Source organism: Marmota monax, unplaced genomic scaffold (assembly GCF_021218885.2).
Source record: "Marmota monax isolate L192 unplaced genomic scaffold, Marmota_monax_Labrador192_F-V1.1 WCK01_AAM20220418_F8-fsc00016, whole genome shotgun sequence".
Taxonomy (NCBI): domain Eukaryota; kingdom Metazoa; phylum Chordata; class Mammalia; order Rodentia; family Sciuridae; genus Marmota; species Marmota monax.
In genome coordinates this window covers 24,356,100-24,372,006 of record NW_026695209.1, presented here as the reverse complement: position 1 = coordinate 24,372,006, position 15,907 = coordinate 24,356,100, and the positions used below count along the sequence as shown (strand labels likewise).

Here is a 15,907-nt window from a genome sequence, read left to right as displayed (position 1 = left end):
CAAATTACCATCAATGTATTCACGGAATTACAGGTAGTTCTGAATGATTCTTGTTGCTACTCAGTTTGTATCTAGGGCAGGGTATTCCTTGTACTTTTCATCAGTGAGGTCTGATACCATTTTTTGTATGCTATAGGCAGTTGTAAATGTATTCACCCAGAAAGCACTTACTTTTTAACTCTTCACTGTGAATTCTACATATTTGTGTCTAACACCAAATTGGATGTTTTTCTGAGAAAAGTAATGTTCCAACATGTGACATTGGTTTCAGTGTAACTTTCTTTAGTACTTCCTGCAGGAGTACTATCTACTTACAATTTACAATAGGACAATACATTTATAAACTTTTAAAAAAATGCAACAATCATACAGATTGTCTCCCATTGTGGCTGTGGATAGCAGTGATGTTCAATGAAAGGTTGTCCCTCTTTTAGTTAGAGAATATATCAGAGAAAGAGAAACTTGCATAGAATTGAGCTTAACCTTGATAAATTTCTATACATAGAAGTGATGTTTGTCAGGATTTTAACCCATTTATTTGAAAATTCTTTCCAAGGTTAGGACTATGAAAGAAATGATGTTAGTTTTTTCTCTCCTGTTTTCCTAAAACTGGTGGTGGCAGATTGAATCTAATCAGGAAAACAGAGAGGAAAGAAATATCCCAGAATGAATTTCAGAGAAAATGGTTCTTTGGCCATTTAAAATCCAGGCTTCTTTTGTCATAACAATAAGCTTCCAAATCATAGAATCCTGATTTAGCTATCAAAGATAAGAATAGAGATCTCCATTGCTTTTATTTCAGCTAAAATTATGAAGATTGAAGGGTCCTTGGCTTGTAATGCTCAGCTGCCAAGATTCCATTGAACAGCTAAAGATGCCTTCAGTTATTAGTGTGGTGTTACGGTGGCATGCACTGGATAATATGCACACAGAATGTTGAAATGACCACTTTCCAAATCTGGAACTTATTGCACAATAACCTATTCATTGTTACTGGTAGCATGTAACTGAGTTATTCTTGCTTGTAAGTATCAGCCAAATTAGTCTTTTCTGAGGTTATTTAGCTATTAAGAAAGTACTCAGGAATCTTGCTTATACAGGTAATTAGAAAACAAATTCATATATATTTTCCAAAATATAAAAATGCTTCAAAATTCAAAGTACTAGGAAATTAAAATGTATTATAAAATATTTTAATGGCTTCTCATGCCTTGATATTTGCACACAGCATCGACTGTTTTAATATATAGACTGCTATTTATGTAGATTATCTATCCCAAGAAAATTTTACTCCATTAATTTTTAGTACTAGTCTGCTAATACATTGATATACTATTTACAAGATAAAAAGAGAGAAACTAAAGGCAAAATCCTCTGAATCTTGAATAAGACAGAAAGTTAAACATCTGCAAAACAAGAATGGGTATCATAACTCCTGATTTGAAATATTGTTTAATATTGGTTGATATTGTTTTGAAATAGATGAAAATTTGATATAAAGAAAATGTAACCCCATATTGTCCATTTCAAAAAGCGTAGAATAACTACAGCCATCAGTTTATAATATATATATATATATATATATATATATATATATATATATATATAGGCAGTTGAAAACTAAAATGGGTTATTGAGTGAGGTTATGTAATTTTCTTCCCTTGAGGTTTTATTATATAAGAAAAATAGCCTGTTTTGGAGATTGTAGGTACAGAAGATTATGTTAGGAAGCTCCTCCGGTTTTCTTTTTTCTTTTTAATTTTATGAAATAGTTGGAAAGAAGGAAATGTTATAGAGTCCACCACTGAACAGGGAAAGATAAGTTTTGGATAGGGTTTCTAGAAAATTGTTTTAACCCAAACGTAGCTGAAACATGTTCAGTGCCATGGCTTGTTTATAGGTACTCTAAAGTTAGACAACTTGAGAAAGAAGTTTTCTTTGTTTTGAGTTCAATTCCCTCCTCTTAAGAGCTTTAAAAGGTCCACTGCTCAAGTGGAAGAGTGGGTTACTCTCTGATAAAGGAAGGGATCTGGGAAGAAAAAAAAAATATATATATATATATATATATACACATACATACATACATACATATACACTCTAGCAAATGGCTAAGAATTTTTTTAGGTTGAAAGACATTCAGAATAAACTGAGGAACAAAGGAAATTCCATGTATCAGAGAACTATGAGTAGGTCCATATTCTTGAAGCAGAGCTGGCAGGCAGGCAAGGTGGAGTGGCTAAAGATTTTAAGCATGGGATGGAATTAATTCTAAAATTAATTTGTTGGCAATATGGGAAAAATGATTCATGGGGGCAAGGCAAAGGATTCACGCAGATGAGCTTTGAAGGTATTTAGTCTAGGCCAGGCATATTGAGTTAAATTAGCAATGGGTGGTCAGAAGGATAGAGTTAATGGATTCAAGGGACCTAATGGAAATGGACTGACTGAATTTAGGTATGGAGAAAAGTTAAAAAGAAGGAATCTGGGAGTCTTTCTGATAAGATTTTGGAATATTACAGGGAAAAGGGGGTTTAATTATCAATCTGTTGATTGGGCTTTGAGGTCACTGATCTGTTCATTTACTAATCTTTAGGATTTAAGCTTCATGAAGAGGTTTGGGTTAGGTATGCAGAAGAGAAGACAATTTACCCAAATGTAAGATGGGTCCCATTGGTGCTGTACAAAATAACTATTGGACAAGGTCATGGCATTGACACTATTGTCAGGGAGTGAGGAATTCGCTTCTCTTTCAATTTTCTTTCCTTTTGGATTAACCCCTTAAGAGACTTTTAATTTGGTGAAAATTTTGTTCCAAACTTTTTCTAGTCTTCCTTTTAAGCCAAGAAAAAAGTCAGCTTCAAGCTCAAAATGTTTTAACTAACAATACATATCTGATTAAAATTAATAACATTGGGCTGAGGATATAGCTCAGTTGGTAGAGTGCTTGCCTTGCATGCAAACGGTCCTGGGTTTAATCCCCAGCACCACACACACAAAAGATTAATAACATCACTATACTTTTGTTATATGATTTTCCTCATCTCCTATTAATTGTCAATAATATTGATTTTCTGTTAGAATTTTTATTTATTGATATATTAGTATATGATTCTATTTAAGGATAAATTAAAGAAGAACTAGTGAGGTACCCAGGTATGGAAAAAATCATCAAGACAATTTGTGTTGGAGCCACAAGTAGCCCATTAAGAGGCAATGGTAGAATTGAGTCATCCTCACGGTTTGATAACAAGGGCTCATAATTTCATCATTTGGAGTAACTGCAATCACAGTAGCTGATAAAATTATTTCATGAGAAGGTCGAGAAAGAATACTCAACTCCCATTGAAGGGCTTCAAGTGAGTCTGTTCATTACCTGAAATTATCTGCAAATATTTGTAGCTATGTGATTTTTTTTCCTCCTAAGGAAACAGTGTTAGCAAGTTGTTTGTATGTTTGCTTGTTTGTTGATAAATTCTCAAGGCGACGTTTGACTAAAAAAGAGAATAAGAAAAGTAGAAGTGGATGGAGAAGACAGATGAGGACAGATAATAGAAAAGGATCACTGAATGAAGAGGTAAAATTCAAAGAAAAAGGAAGTGGACCAAGAGAGGGCCGTCACAGATTTCAAAGGGAAGAGAAGGCACCAGTGATTAATGGTTAACTTTGTCAAATATCAATAAGCAGTTCAGTGAACTCAGGTTTCAGTGATCAGTAGCCTTGAATTTAATAATATGGTGATCATTGACTAAGCAATTTCATGAGGTGGTGGAAGTGGAAGCCAGACTGTGGTAGAAGAGAAGTTCATGGGATAGGAGGAGATGTTGATAGGAAATAAAAATCAGTTTTTTTTTTTTCTTTTTTCTTTCTGGAAGTTGGTTGAGAAACAAGGAGAACCAGGACTATAGGTATAAGAGTGTTCAGGACTATGAAAAGTTTTTCTGTTTAGGGATGGGAGTGACATGATCTTAATAATACATTGGTGGAGTTATTATATAAAAAAGAAGTTAAAGTTGCAGGTGAGAGAAATAACGATTTCTGAAGCAAGGTTCAGATTGGAGTGGCTCTGTTGTGGGATCCAGAGCAGAGAAGGAGGTCAGCCTGACAACAGAACTGGAGGGAAGGAGAGTAGCTGAGCAGATAAAAGTATGAGTTAGATGTGGTGAGGGAGATTAATTCCTGAGAGCCTCTGAATTCCCAGTGAAGATTCATCTTGACAGAGAAGCGGCAGGGAGCAGAGATAGTTAGTTTAGAGAGGGACGACAAACTGTGGACCAGCTGCAAAGGGCAACTAGAGCGAGTGCCAATCAGGTAAGAAAAGATTTGAAAAGAGATTTTATCACAGCATCAATTGCAGTTGTGTTTATACAAATGACCTTGGGCAGCACTGAGATTTAGGAGTGTAAGATGCTGACCCAGGAAATGGCTTTGTCCCTGTTCCTAGTCATTCCAGTGCCTTCTCTTATTAGTACCTGTAATGTCATCCCCTTCTACTTGTAAAATAAGTTTACTCCCACACTAGCCACCTTTATTTATTTTTTAAATCAAATTTTCCTTTGGTGTGGTTCCTTCTCACTAGTTTAATTCAGACATTAATAACTCCCATTTTTTTAAAAAAGTTTCCATGGCTCCCTCCAGCTTCCTTTAATCTTCTTTTTGAAAACTTCTTCAAAGAGTTGTTATATACAGTAAATTTCCTAACCACACCCATCTTTCTTTTCTCTTATTATTTTAAATCACAAGTGCCTTTCAGACTTATGTATACAATTTTATTTAGAGTTTGGATAGATAATTTATGTGCACATAATCCAAAGGTGTTTAAATACATATAAATGTTTATCTTCTACCCTGCATTATTCCCTGGCATCCATTTCCCTCTCTATAGGCAACCATGATTATTTTAAAAGTACCTTTTACTATAAGCTCATTTTTCTTGGTTCTTTTATAAATGGTAACATACCGGGCATACAGCATTACAAATTTTGATCCTTGCCTAATATACTGTGAATATCTTTTTACTCTAATACAAAGAAAGCTGTCTTAATAATTTTAACAGTTGGAAAGCATTCCATTGAATGGATTTGCATGGTTTATTTTGCTTATTTTCTATTTATAGATATATGTTTTTTTTTCAATTGTTTGCTTATATACAGAGCTGTCTAGAGTAACTTTGAACATATATTATTTTACCTAAGTACAATTTTTTTCTGGAAGATAAATTCCTAGGGCAGGAATCACTATTAATTTTTGTTCAGTCCTTACTAATCTTTACTCATGACCATTTTGATTAAAATGGCTCTTAACAAGGTCATATAAATTCAAGGTTAACACTTTGTACACACGTTTACCCCTCAGTAGCATTGGACACAGTTGATCATCAACTGCTTCTTCTTAAAGTGCTTTTTTCTTTTGGCTTTCATGATGTTACAACCCTTGGGGTTTCTCCCTACTTCACTGACTGCTTCTTCTCAGTTTCCTTTTCTGTCTTCTACTGTCCTCAATATCTATTTTGAACTATTGTAGAATTCTTTTTTTTTCTCAGCTTGATCTTTTAATACATTGTCTCCTGAAATTATTTCACAAAATTCCATTGTTCCAAACTCCATTTATGAATTGATGACACACATTTTCATCTCTGACATTTTTCCCTGCACTCTGTCCCAACTATCCCTGAGAAGCCTGAACTTGGATATCTCCTAAGATGCTCAGAACTTAACTGTTCCTGCCTAGTCTTCCCATGTCACTTGGTGTCAACTACATCCTTCCATTACCCTGACATAAATCTATACATAAGTCTTCATTCCTTTCCTTCCATCAGCAAACATTAATCCATCATCAAGTTCTGTCACTGTTACCTCCAAATACATATAGCATTCAGTTTCTTCTCACTGTTTTCTATTGGTATCACAGTTAAAGTCTAAACTAAGATACTCTAGTAGCTTTCTTGCATGCCCTTTCATCTTGTAGTAGGTAATCTCCACACAATAGCAAAAGGATCTTGGCAAAAATATTTCCTGCTGGAAGTGTTTTCATGCCTTCCTATATATACAGAAGTCAACAGAAGTTCCATCACATGGGTTTAAAGGCCTTGTATTACTTCTGAAAAAGGAAGCACCACAAATGAGTTAGATTATCATATTACATAGTTCTCTCTCTTTGTGCACTCATTGTTAAAATCTTTGCCTATTTGTGTTCATTCCTAGGCTCTGAAACATATGTTTGCAAGTGGGAGAATGATTTCTGTTACAGATGCTACTTCTGAGTTTTCCTACTGCACTTTTGGAGCAGAAACGAGCATTTCTTGCCTACTTTAATGCTGAGGAACACAAACAGCAAGTGTTCCCACTGCAGGGCACAGGAACAGTTGTTCTACATTGGATCACTAGTCATGCTTCCTGAGGGGTCTTTGGATCTTTTCCCATAAGGATGTTAGTGCTTTCAGTTAACAGCAATCAGGACATGACACATCACATCTTCTTTACTCTGCTCAAAAAGCATCCCTCCCCACCTCTTAATATTGAAAAAAAGAATTCTGCCAGGGCTTTTCAAATGTTATAATGTCCATATTATTTTACATTATCCATTTATTACTAGTATACTAGAAAGTATCATTCAAAGATCCTTGAAATGATTTCAATTATATTTAATCAAATTCAAAAGAGACCACATTTGCTAGATAAGGAACTTTTCAGACTATCACTCTTTATTTCCTACTCAGAAGTTATAATTTTGGAAGTCTTTCAAACAAATATGTACTCAATTTTAAAATAAAGCAAAGTATTTCCTAAGAAATATGTGCTATATATCACCATTTTCTATTGGTTTCACATCAATGGAAACTATATGACAATCTGCATAAGAACAATATACCTAATAACCTTATAAAACTAGTTAAGAAATGTATTTATTTTAAAATTGTAAAAGCTGCTTTCACAAGTATGCTGTTGCTCAATCCTAGACACACATAAAACTTAGCTATTTGGCTAATGAGACAGGGTGAAAATATAATACTATTCTTTAAGTCTTCATTCCAATAAATAGAGAACTTTATATACTGTTGAAGGAAAACCACTTATTTGATATAAGTTCATTAGCTCTGTAATAAGCCTAAATGGATGAGACTTGGACAAATGACACATATCAATAAAAGGGTCTATGGAAAATTATAAAAAAAATCTTGACTAGAAATAAGTAAACTAATTTATTTTCCACAGCTGGGAACTCCTTAGCTAACACCAGGCAAGTACAATATTTGTTCTAGAAACATCTGACTTTGTTCCTTAAATAAATACTTTACCCAAAGCTTAGAAAACCACTTTTGATTGGATACACTGAATAATTACTCTCATTATCCAAACTGACCTTGAAACACAGATTTGAATGGGGTAGAGGGAAGCAAGAACTACACTGTCATTTGAGGTAACAGAAAGTAGTGATACTTGAACCTGCTTATGAGTTTGGAGAAGATGAAGGAATCAAAGGAGGAAGAGATATTGTAAGCTCAGAGAAGATGGCAGAGTTTTCCTCAGTTTTGTGTTGGTTGTGGGCTCTCACTCCATCAGTGAAAGGCAACTCAGGGTTCAGTTTACCTTCCCTAACAAACACATAGACAAATGGGCAATCAAAGATAAGTATCTTCAAAATGGTTGATTGATTGATAAATTAGATTTCAAAGATCCATATGTAAAAGGAACTGAAGTGCAATCCATTTTGAATGTGAATTATTTTCCTGCATTAGGTATAGCACATCCCATAAAATGTAATCAAACTGCAGTCATTACGTAGCTATTCCAGAAAAACTGGGGAGGGGCTAGGTAACACTACTTGCCTATGTCATCGTAAATGTTCGTTTAACAAATCATTTAAATCATATTACAATCGTCACAGTGTTTCGGAATGACCTAGCTACAGGAGAAAGAAGCCTACATCTCAAGGTTTCTTCCAAAGTGCGGTGCAACACCTGTTCTGTTTCCACACAGTGCCCTATCACCATCCACTTGTTTCAGCCAAACAAATAAACAAACAAAAATCAAATCCTGTATTTAAAGTACCCCAAATGTTAATCTCTGTACTTATGTATTTCTTTCTCCCCATTTCTCCATTTCCTTCCTTAACCATCTGGCACACAGTTCTGACTCTCCCAGCCCCACAGGGGCAGCAACCCTTAGAATGGACCCCTCTGCCAGCCACTCAGACTCTCTTTTCTTCTTTGCTCAACTGTCACTCTAAACCGAAAGGTGTTAACAGCCCCTCCTTGGGCAAGACCTGCAGCGTCCCAGGTATGCTGCAGCCGCGGGGTGGAAGCTCTCTCACCTCTTTACCTTACTGATTCCTACCCGCGGGAAATCAAGTTGGAAAACTACAAATGATTTCCGATCTATGGTTTCCTCCAGCTGACTAATATTTATTCTCTCCACCCCCCTCCCGCCCCATCCTCTCTAGATGCGACCGAGGGATGGATTCGAGGACTCTACTGACCTTCCAAGGCCGGATTCTAGCCCTTGTCCTATCTCTGACCATCTTAGCGGCTACCCAAGGTGGGAGAGCCTCGATCCAAAGTCCTAAGTGGGCAAACACCGATTTGAACCGCCACCCCTAGCCCCAGGGCCTGGGATCATGCCTCTCAGTAAGGACCACCTGCTCCTCCCAGTACCACGCTTGCTCCCCCAAAGTTCGCCAGTGGGGAGGAGAGGTTGAGGGCGTGAATGGAAAGGGCGATTTTTGAATTCCTGTGCTGTTCTGTCCAAGCAGTGTTGGAAAGGGATTATCGCCAGCCATTCAGGGCTTTCCAGCCCTTCCGCTGAGAGCAGGCGCTGGCCAAGGTCCGGGTTCCCATTCCCCACCTGCGCTCCAGCCATGGAAGCTACGCGCTCCCCCTTGCTCCGCGCAGATGCTTATACTCACCCTGAGCGCTACCCGCAGCAGTCCGGCGAGGGAGAGGTGGTCCCCTCAGGCCCAGGGCACGGATAGGTAGGGGTCACACCCCGCGGCGCCAGCCTTGTCCTGAGGGCAGTGGCGCGTCCGGACTGCTCTCAGGGCCACGGAGCTGACTGCGCGCTGCCGTTAGGAGCGCAGAGCCGGGCGCCAATCGACACACTAGAGGACGCGAGGGGTTATCCACCACCCATAGTACCCCTCTCTTCTTGCCTTCATTTGTTTCATCAATACCCCTTTCTTTTCTTCTTTCACTTTTTCTCCTTCCAGTCTCCTCTCTCATCCGTCTCCGCCCTCCGGTTCCACTGATGCGTGGAGAAGGGCGGGGGAGGGAAAAAGTCCCATCCCTTTAACTTGAGTGATACCTTGGAGATTATCTGTTCGTGAAATCTGGAAATGACGTGAATAACCTTTCTGAAAATATCTAAAATAAAACCATTTCGTTTCCTTTAACTTTACATCTTTATATCTCCCTCTCAGTTGATCATGTGGCTATGAATAAGGTGAAGGCAGAGAAGGAAAGAGGGAGGGATGTTTTAAGCAGCAATTTTTGGAAGTGCAAGTGCAAACCAGTGGTTAGATGGGCCCAGGGATCTATTTTATTTCACAACAAAGGCATTTCCTGAAAAAGAATTGGGGCTGGGGACAAAAGGAGGAGGGAGACAGGCAAGGTAATGAAGTCAAGGTATATTCACAGTCTTCTTCATCATCCCCGGTGGTTTTGATGAAGAAACCTTAGAATACATCTCTAGTATTTTGACCTGGATTTGACCTTGAGAGAATATTTGACCTTTCCCATTCCTGGTCTTAAACTTTTTCCAGGTCAATGTTTTTTATAGCCCTGTAAACAGTCCTATCAGCATAATATGAATTCCCCAAATCTGCTTTGACTGACCCCAGAAACTTGAATACTTCTTGGAAAGTGGCAGTTTTCCAGCAATTAAACAGATCTCCAATGTTGGGAGAAGTGGGCCAAATTTTTCATACAAACCACCAAACTCTCAGTCCACAGCTGGACCAACCCAAAACCGAGTTTCACCCTCTGGACTGACAGTCCTAGATTCACATTTCCAGAATGGAACTCCTGTCACAGAGACCCTTTCTGCTGTCCCACCTCTCAATAACTCCTGCATCTAAAGACAAATTTATGTAAATCTTTCTTAAAGAACAAACCTGTTTTATCCATCCCATTTTCTTTCTGTTGGTGATGCCATCCTTGTTCTCTGACATCATATATTTAAATGAGATACTGTCTATAAACATAATGCTTGGCACTTAGTAAACGTTAGCTGAATCATGGGTAATGACTTCATATTATCATTAGCATTTATTTCACGTTTTCATTCTCTCACATAATTCCTAAACTTCAATTTTCTGTGCCATGATTTGCACAGTTCCAGACCTTGTTCCTTATAAATACTTGATAATGTGGTTATGGGTATTTATTTAGGTTGCTACACTGAAAAGAATTCCAAGTCAAGATTTATAATTTGTAAGAGAACACAGTAATTTCCCTAAAAGATATGATATTGACCACCTTTATCTTACATTCATATCCTTCTGTAACAATCTTATAGATCACAGCCACAGAGAAAGTGCAAGGTTACATCAACAAGCAGTTTGAGAATATTTTCACCATCTATAGTTTCTGCAACATTAGTCCAAAGAGCAGGTTGTCCAGAAGAGATGCAAAGATGCTTTAAGGACATTTGTCTCTATTCTTTGTTAGTGCAGTAGTAACCAACTTGAGATCTGGAGAGTTGAGGACCTCAACTTTAGAATGTTTCCAGATGGAATGTTTGGACTTGTGCCATTTGAGTTAAAAATTTGAAAATATCTAGGCAATAGATTATATGAAGTGAAAGCATGGAAAAGACCATACATATAATACAAAAGAGATATAAGGTTTCATATGCTTCTGCTGTTGCTATTGCAGCAAATGACTTTGCTTAGGTATCAGTGATGAAATGTACCTTGCATGCTACAGAGGGACCTTATGCCCTAGAGGTATTGCGTTGCTATTCAGTGCACAGATGCTTATCCTGGCAGACAGAACAGTCTTAGCACTCAGCAAGGTTTTCTCTGAGCAACTAGAGGATACCATAGATTAAATACTCAAGACTGATTCTTTAAATATTGGACTACATGGTAGAGGCAGGAATCAGTGAGCAAGAGGGTAGGATTCTCAGCTAGTTTTTAAGTTTAAAAAGAACTAATTCATCCAAGTTCTTTTTGAAAGCTTTGATGAAAAATCCAGAAAGTGTCAGTCTTGTTTATTTTTAATCTTAAATATGCAGAACAAAGGACACATGTATTAATAGGCAAAAGCTCTATTTCTTGAGCTTTTGCCAAAAAGATTTTATTAAGGACAAATTGCACTGTTTTGGTAATATTGATCTCAATTTAAGACTAGGTTGAAGCTGTCTTGTTTCTTTCAATTAAACTGACTGCACCATTAAGATAGCTGTGAAAGTCAGCTACAATGTGCAAAATTAAAGAAAAAGCTAAGAAGTTGTTAAAGGGTAAAATAGAATTAGCACAAATAGTGCAGTCCTAAATAATGTAACCTTTCCCAAAATGGTTAATGTTTTCCTTCAGTTATTTGATTATCTGAAGATTAGTCTGACTTCCTATACTACATAAGTAAGATACACTGCCTCATTCCATAGCATCAGAAGGTCATTTTTTAGGAGCAACATTTTAAGTGCATTTTTTTCATTTTGGAGAAAATACTGCAGAGAAAAATGCAAATTCGTAATGCAAATAAAAGCAATCAAATAAGCAATCCCTTTCTAAGTTTACTGAAAAAGTATTTTTGTAATTATTCAAATTGGCTTCATGCATTCATTAAATTTATCAGATAATTGCTTACTTCTCCTTTTGGAAAAAAGTCATATAGAAAAATGTAAGAATATTGAATAAATATAATTTAATAATTCCATAATATTTGGAATAAGATGAGATTGGCAAATTGTCTTTATTATAATATTAAATAATGTTATTTTCTCATAATATAAAATGAGCTACTTTCTAGAGTGTGTTGTCCTATGTAAAGTACCAACAGAATAATGGAGTTCACAAGTTGGATTTTTTATATAAATAATTAAAATTTCCATCTTAGTTAAATTTATGAGCTTTTCACCAGACATGCAATATGATAGCAGAAAGACTGGTGAAAGAGGAGGTTCCAGGTCTGCCACTATGGAACAATCTTTCTTTAGGTAAATTAAGCCAGAGTTAGCTCATTTCTAAAATTAGGAAGGTTAATAGTGAGCAAAATGGACATGAATATCAAAATGATTTCTTATCTGTTGCCACATTGTTCTTTGGCTCCATAGCTGAAATAAAGGTGACACAGTACATTGCATACTCTGAGTGATATGAGTGGGCAAAAGAGTTGAAGAATATGGAATGTACTAAAAGAAATAGTTACTAAGTATACTATGAGAGAAAAAATAACAGTTCATTGAAGTAAGTTAAAGTTGATGCTAATGACACTAAATTACTAACATAATCAAACTCTCCTGACTAACAAGCCAAGCTATGGCAAGACACAATCAATTTAATATATACTTACCTCTTGGTAATTTTGACACTATTCTCCATTACATAATAGTTGTGTTTTAACCTAGAGACATTGTTTATATTAATCTCAATGTTTTTAATACAATTTCATAATTTCTCATTTATGCCATATTTGTTAAGGCAATGAGAAAACAGTTATGTCTCTGCATTCATGAGAAAACTAGCTAAAAAAGGCAGTAAGGAAACTTTCTTAGAATTGAACTAATGTGGCGCTTAATTTCATCTACTCATTAAGCTGTTCAATAAATTAAGGAAGTTATTTAATTTCTTTCATTTTCAGCTTCTTAACATTTAATATGGGAATGAGTCTATATACCTCCACAAGTAACCTGGAACATATTAGAAAATAGTGTATTGACATACTTTGGAAAATATTGAACAATAGAAGATGAAATTATGGGATGAAGCTAGCAATAAAGTCACAAATAAATCACCAGGCTTTGACACTCAATGAGGCATCTTTGAGGCTGCTAATCTTTTTATTAGAATCATGTTGTGTCAAAACAGAAAATTTTAAAATAAAAGTATTTTATAGAAATGTAATTTGCAACTATTCAGCTTTGGGACAACCAGATAGAGTACTTTGCATGCATTTGTACCATTGAGCACTTGACCAATTGGAGTATCCAATGGTAACGCGGAAAAACTAGTATGTACTTAAGATTAACAGGTGTTTCCTTCTTGTCTTTACAGCGTGCTTCTGCTAATTGCTATATAGATGTAGTAGAACAGATAATGCCAATAAAAACAAAAATACTTTTGAAAAAAAGTCAAGGTAAAATCCTATGCTGGATCATTGCCAATTCTTAATATTATATGTAAAACAGGCTTGAGTGTAATTGATATTTAATCTTGGAATTTTACTGTGACAAAAGAATAGAATAAACTCTGAGTTTAAAATTGAACAAATTTATCCCCAAACATTAATATTTAGGAAATGGATTAATATATTTCCTTGATGGTAGTATCAATTACAATCTTTGGTACAAATGAACCAGGCAGCACTTAACTTTAGGAATGTAAGATGCTGACCCAAGGACAAGTTTTTAAAAAATGTTTATCCTGGCTTGCGCAGGGCACTGGGTTCGATCCTCAGCACCACATAAAAATAAAATAAAGATGTTGTGTCTACCAAAAATCTGAAAAATAAATATTAAAAAATCTCTCTCTATCACTCTCTCTTTCTCTCTCAAAAAAATATTTATCATGTCTTGATAATGGATGCTTTTTCTATGAGTCTAAAATGAGACAAATTAGCTAACAGCTTGATAAAGTCATTGATGTATTATTATTGCTTAATTAATTGAAATTCTTGAAGGCTTTCAATACAATTTTTTCGAAGCTCCATGCCAATTCTGTAACTATTTAAAGTACCTTCATAGTAATAACCCAAATTTGAGAACAGAGAACCCAATGTAGCTGTATGAGTTAGCTCTGCTGATACATTTGGAGTCCAGAAACATCTGATGAAGGAGACAGTTTCTTTGACATAGGGATTACTTACAAAGCTTTTTTTTTCTTAAAGAAACAAGTTTCTCAACATTTTTAAATTATAAATTTCCCTCAAATTACCTTAAAAAGCACATATTTGGAAATGTGATTTTTTTAGTGAGTTTTAAAGTACATTTTAATGCTGCTTTGGGAAGTAGACTCCCTCAAACATTTAATTCTTTTCCTAAATAATGCTCAGATTATAAGTCCATCTTATTTTATGATTTATCACACCTTGTTGTAATTGTGTATATGTGTGTGTGTGTGTGTGCTTGTGCATTTGTCTTTCTTTTCCTGAGCTACTTTAAGGAGACACTATTTTATTCATTTTCATTTACCCTTAAAAATTTACCTAGTGTCAAAAAATTTTACCTAGTGTCTAGAAATCAGAAGTGCCTAATAAGTATTGAAATGTATACATGAATAAATGTGCATATATTTAACTTTTATATTAAATGAAACTTGACAGCTATTATTTTGCAAAAATGTTATTTATTAAGTGATAGAAGTTATTCAGTGTCTTTTATAGTATTATCCAATGACACTGTTTTACAAAAGCCTACTTCCTCTTCCCCCTCCTGTCACTCCCTTATTTTCATGTTGTAGGTATCTTCAAATGTCTAGTTTTCTTTGAATATTCATTAATTCTTAAGAGTGGGACACAGAAGCTCTGTGTGCCAAGATGCACCATCTTAAGAATGGGCTTTGTTAAAATTTATTGGTCAGTGAGCCAGACATTCTATGGAAAGAGGAACTTATTCTCTGGGGCTCTTCAATTACTACAGAGAGAAATTTTCCAATTTCTTCTCTGGAGATGCTATTATATATTACATAGATTTTTACTTAGGCTTACTATATTGCATCTTGTACATGGTAAATCTCAGTCTTTCTCCTGGTGTGAGGGTAGTGAAATTACTACCTGACTACAAAGCATGTCATGGAATCTAGCCATAGTTTTCCATTCCTTATAAAAGACTTATATGTAACTTATTTTCAGCCCTGGGCTGCACCCTACCTTTTAAAATGTTTTATGCTCTCTAGTGCTAAGCCTTTCATAGGCACAAAGGGGCCAGTTGCCACTCATTTATTTGCTTTTCTGCCTTACCAGTTTCCCCACCTCTTCATAAAATATGTCTGCTCTTCTGTTGTTTTGTTACTTATGGTTAATGTCATTTTATTTAATTACCACCATTTTAGCTAGGGTGTTATGGATAAATTCACAAATTAACCTTTCAAAATTTAATCAGGGATCTATAAAAAAGGCAGATGTATAATTTTTCTTATTATGTATAATTGTGTACTATGCTGTGGTGCAATATGATAGTGCCACAGGCACATCTTATATGTCAGTTTAAACTTTTCTGTTATTTTCCATTTTTAAAATTGACAGAATGATAATTATTTGCTCCTAATTGCATTTTTCTTGTTCTTCCTCTTTTTTTTGAGATTTCAAGTTTTATTAGTCTTTCATTCAGTTTTTAATTTTTATTAGTCTTTCATTTTACTATGTGTCTAGTTCTATTTTCCCATCAGTTTAATTTTCTTTTTGGAATGGTGTCTTCACAGTGAGATACTTAGTTACTATGAAATGATTTACTGTTAGGCTTACGGTCAGATATTTATATTTATTTTCCCCATATTTTTCTATATAATGAGAAATATTTGCCATTCAGTAGCTATTTGATTTGAATTAGAAAGGAAACTCTTTATTATCTACATGCCCTAAGACCTAGAAACAATACTCTATTAAGTAATAGGGTTTTGATTTTCTTATTTGTAGAACTTCCAGAAAAATATGGCAAACAGTGTAATTATTGCATTGAATGTCAATAATTATTACTGTGTCCAAGAGTTCCTGTTTATTGAATTCAACACTATGTCAGAACAAGCACCTTATATG

General features: G+C 35.4%; 1 protein-coding gene across 1 annotated transcript in view; it reads right to left on the bottom strand.

The window, feature by feature from the left end:
• Htr1f (5-hydroxytryptamine receptor 1F) overlaps positions 1 to 9,348 on the bottom strand; it is a 145,391-nt gene extending 136,043 nt beyond the window's left edge. Inside the window, exon 1 of the mRNA XM_046430560.2 lies at positions 8,902 to 9,348. The gene's annotated coding sequence lies outside the window, so the exon portion shown is untranslated. The remainder of the gene's footprint in view (positions 1 to 8,901) is intronic.
• Between the last annotated feature and the right edge of the window lie 6,559 nt (positions 9,349 to 15,907).